We start from the raw sequence: 5102 nt of genomic DNA, 5'->3' as shown, positions 1-5102 counted from the left end.
GACTCACGCACCCTTGGGAACGGCTCCCCTCAGCGCGTGGGGTTCCCCCGGGGGAGGGAGAAGCACAACGCGAGGACCTCAGCGAGGACGGGGGCTCTGCTCCAGGCTCAGCAGCTCTGCTCCAGGGCCAGCTCAGAAGACAGCGGTTGCCTGCCCTGTATACTAGGTCACTTCCTGAATGTGCCAACGTTAGGGATCCCCCCCCCACCCTCCCTTTCTAAGGAGCAGTGGGGATCCAGAACTCGGTTCCCCACAACCAGGCCACGCGGTTTTATATATGCATTCAGCAGAATCCGCACCCCACGCGCCCCCTGGGGGTGCTGGTTCGTCTAGTGCATCTCCCACGTCACCCCCGCACCCCCCCTCCCCCCCCCAGCCCCCCAGGTCTACCTAGCTGTGCAGTAGTGGCGTGCAGACCTCGTCAGAGAAATGCTACTGTGTGAGAAGACGCTGGCTGCTTCCTGTTAGACGTGGACACCCCGCAGCTCCCCGCAGTGGCTGTCACAGGCCACACAGGCAAAGGGTTGGTGCATTTTTTTTTTCTTCTTCTTCTTCAAAACGATGCTCTCTTCAACAACAGCAACAACATGGTGTATTTTCCCAAAAAGGGACTCACGACGTGCTTTTGTGCATCGCTTCTGTTTCTTTGCGGCTCGCTTTTCATTTCAGTGTAGGCACTGCCCATGAAGACTCTGGCTTTCCGGGCGTCCATTTGCATCCCTTAAAAATATCTTCTTTTAGACCTTTTCAATGGTTGTGATCCTACTCGGTATTTTATGGCTTGTCCTTTATTTATTGATTTGCTCTATATTTTTTTGATGCCATAGATAAGCTCTTCTGTTTTTAAAGTGAAAACAACCACTGACCTGTCTTGAGCGAGATCGATTCATGCACTGCCGTGACTTTGTGAACAAGGCACCTGAACCAAACTTGACCTTGTGGGTATCCGTGCCGGCTGACTTAGGCTGCTCTCTGAACAAGTGATCCAAGAACTCCACCTGGTGCCAGGTGGTTAACTTTTTTCCAGTCCCGATAACCACTAACCTAGGGCCAGTAACATCGGTCGGTTTCACCTTCTTCCTCATGTTTGTTCACTCCACACCCACAGGAAGAACGTGAAACAGATGCACACGGTAACAAGGGGATCTCCCAGGATACACGAAGGGTGTGTTTCTTTAAAACTTCCCAGCAGGCCCCGTCTTGGTGCTCGGAGCGCACACGACCGCGGTTGCTATCCGTCCCGAATGGGGCTTTCAGGAAAACAACATTACCCATCAGAGCAGAAAAGCTAAACATGCTGAGGGGTTCCCAGCGCAATCATTTCTTGCAGGCGGAAAGCGGTCTTCGACCCGTGGAGCGTGGTGTCAGCCGTTTTCCACACCGTTTCTTAAGAGTCCTCACCACCACGCATGACTGCCAGGGGCCCCGAGGTTACAGCCAGGGCCCCCCCCCCCCGCCCCCGCCCCCCGCCTGACCTGGGTGGGTGTAGGTGGCAGAGCGACCAGAAGGCCTCTAGAGGGGAGAGTACCCATCATGACCACCTTCTGCAGGGAAGGGGCGAGCTCCTGGGAGCGGCCCACCTCCCGGAGCGTAGGGATTTAGCCGAAACCAGCAGAATTGACAACTCTGGCAATAAAACACAGATTCAGCTCCGTCCCTTCTGGCACCTTCCTTCTCGGAGCGGGGCGTGGGAACCAAACACTGCCTTGCCCGCTTCTCCCCGACACCCCCATCCCGACCCGCCTGGCTCTGGCAGGTCTCTAGGGGGCAAGGTTTGGGTACTCGGAATTAAAAACACACAACACAGACACATCCCGCAGCATTTCCGGCGCAGTGCGGTGTTTCCTAACCTTTCCTACTTCTTGACAGACGATTTTAAAGAACTTCTCTGGTCACGGAAGTTTTTGTTCTTTACATAAATCTTGATACATTCTTTTTCTACTCCAAGTGCCAAAGGCTACCGTTTTTAAAGACTTCACTCGTACCACGTTGCTAAGGAAATCCAACGACAGCCGCTGGAACTCGGACCTCTGCATGTGTATTTGATAACACACATTTTGTAAAAAAGATAGTAATAATTACAAAAAAAGCTGTTTACATCCCACTGGTACCTTAACTTAGAGTAAATGAGACTAACAGGTGGCATCCCTCCTAGTGTTCTGTCCATCTTATCTGCTAAGAGAGCACCTCGCCCTCCCTCAGCCCTTAGGCTGTGCTTTCCTGATAAAACCAAGTATTGAACCAAGAGAGTTAATTATCTTTTTAAAGTAAATGAAGTTATGGAAATATATATATATATATATATATATATATATAATATATAATATATATACAAAGTATCGTGTTTCATAAGATGTTACGCAGTGTTTTCCAAACTGATAAAGTTTGTAAAGTGCTATAATGTATTTTGTTAAGTACAGATCAAAGCTATTGTGTGAGTATATTGTGCTAACCTCCTAGAAATAAAGGTTGGATTTCTTCATCAGAATTGGGCCAGTTTGGGTGTGGTTGTTTTTTTTAACTTCAGAGCCTGTGTGAAGGGTAATGACCTGGCTTACAGGAACACAGGTGAAGGAATGAGGCATCAGAACTGGTGGTCCTGTATCATAAAGAGCTGACGCGCTGGTTAGACCGAACAGCAGAAAGTGCACCCGGGTGACCTTCCAGGCCACTGTCCGGATGACCTTCCGGACGAAGCTGGGGCTCTCCGGGGCTGTGAGGGCTGAGCCCCTTGCACGAACCCCGTGCATTGGCCGCCGGTATTCAGAATTGTGTAGCAGAGCCTGTTGCCCTGGGAAAGAAAGACGCGTCGAACCGTCACAGAGCACTCCCTCAGCATTCGGCGTCTTTCCCTTGTGCTTCTTAACGGGAGCTCTCTTAGACGTCTTTAGACATCGATGACTCACGTTGCCTGCGAGAGAAATCCATCTAGACCAGGGTGGGCAAACTGTTTGACTCGAGGGCCACAATGGGTTCTTAAACTGGACCGGAGGGCCGGAACAAAAGCATGGATGGAGTGTTTGTGTGAACTAATATAAATTCAAAGTAAAGGAGCGGAGGGGAGAGCAAGAGAACCCTCCGCTCTTTCGGCTCCGCGGGCCGGATAGAATAGCCGAACGGGCCGGATCTGGCCCGCGGGCCGTAGTTTGCCCACGGCTGAATTCTAGACTCTGATGTTAGCTTTCAGAATAGTCCCAGCGACAAGCAGACTAGTGCAGTGGTCGGCAAACCGCGGCTCGCGAGCCACATGCGGCTCTTGGGCCCCTTGAGTGCGGCTCTTCCACAAAATACCACGGCCTGGGCGGGTCTATGTTGAAGAAGGGGCGTTAGAAGAAGTTTAAGTTTAAAAAATGTGGCTCTCCAAAGAAATTTCAATCGTTGTAATTTCAAATGTTGCTATTTGGCTCTGTGGACGAATGAGTTTGCCGACCACTGGGCTAGTGAGTGGGAAGAAAAGATGGTGACAGTGGTATGTACATGAAGTCCCCGCCTCTGAACCACCTCGGGACACTTTGCGCCCAGAGGAGGAAGGTGGGATACCCTCCCGACGAGGGACTCTTCCCCTGCGCGAAGGGTTTCTATCTTCCAGACTCTGATGTCCTCTGAGGAAAGGAATGTCCATCTCCGGGTATCAGGAAAATCCAACTCCATGCCCAGCTCACTCTTCCCCATTCTGTCTCTAAGTTAGGTAAGGAAAGGTGTTTTTACGGATATTTCTGACGGCGTAGAAAGACGTATTTTCAAAAATAAAGTAAAAATGAGTCAAGGACTTAAATGTAAAATGTAAAACTAAAATTTTTAGTGGAAACCAGAGGAGAAAGTCTTTGGCGCTAGGTCTAGGACTTGTGACGAGTCCTTGGTTGAATATGTGGTCTTCAAATATTGTTTCCTACCTGTAGTTTAACCTTTCATCTTGGTCACAAGATCTTTCAGAGCGAATGTTTCAGATTCTGATGGGGACCAACTTAGCTTTTCCCGTTATGGGCCATGTTTTTAAAGTTAAGTTTTAAAAATATTTTTAAATCCTCAATACTCAACAGTAAAAAAAACAAACAAACAAAAACAAAACCCAAAGAGTAAAAACTAAAATAGTAAAATAAAAAATGGACAAAAATGTGAAATAGACCCTTTGTCAAAGCAGATAAACAGCAAAACAAAACAAAAAAACAACAACAAAACTATAGCCCTGGCTGGTGTGGCTCAGTGGATAGAGCATCAGCCTGTGGACTGAAGGGTCCTGGGTTTGATTCCCAGTCAGGGCACAGGCCCAGGTTGTGGGCTTGATCCCCAGTGTGGGGCGTGCAGGAGGCAGCCAATCAGTGATTCTCTCTCATCACTGATGTTTCTATCTCTCCCTCTTTCTCCCTTCCTCTCTGAAATCAATAAAAATATTTTTTAAAAACAAAACAAACCTATAAATAGATGGTCAGTGTCACTAGCTATTTGGGAAGTGCAAATTAAAACCACAATGAGCTATTGCTACACCTCTGTAAGAACAACTAAAATAAACAAAAATAGCGATGATACCAAATGCTGGCAAAAACTTGGAGAAGCCGGATCCCTTACACATTGCCGGTGAGCATGAAAAACAGCACACCCAATCTGGGAAGCAGTGTGTCAGTTCCTCACTTAAAAATAAGAATTCCTTAAAAAATGAAAAGTAAGAATTCCTGCCCTAACCGGTGTGGCTCAGTGGATAGAGCGTCGGCCTGTGGACTGAAAGGTCCCAAGTTCGATTCCGGTCAAGGGCACGTACCTTGGTTGCGGGCACATCCCCAGTGGGAGGTGTGCAGGAGGCAGCTGATCAATGTTTCTCTCCCATTGATGTTTCTAACTTTCTGTCCCTCTCCCTTCCTCTCTGTAAAAAATCAATAAACTATATTAAAAAAAAAAAAAAAAAAGAATTCCTGCGTCGCACCCTTTGACCCCGGAATCGCACTCTTGGGCACTTATGCCCACAGAAATGCAGACTTAGGTCCTCACAACAAAAGGGCGCCTCTATGTTCATCTCATCCTACTAATAAGAGGCAAACACTAGCTTGTAAGTTCCAAGAAGCAGCTCTCAGCACCGCGGGGGCTCAGTAAGCAGAAGAAGAATTGGA

Source organism: Plecotus auritus (assembly GCF_963455305.1).
Source record: "Plecotus auritus genome assembly, chromosome: 12".
NCBI lineage: Eukaryota > Metazoa > Chordata > Mammalia > Chiroptera > Vespertilionidae > Plecotus > Plecotus auritus.
Note: the sequence above shows the minus strand (reverse complement) of the source record.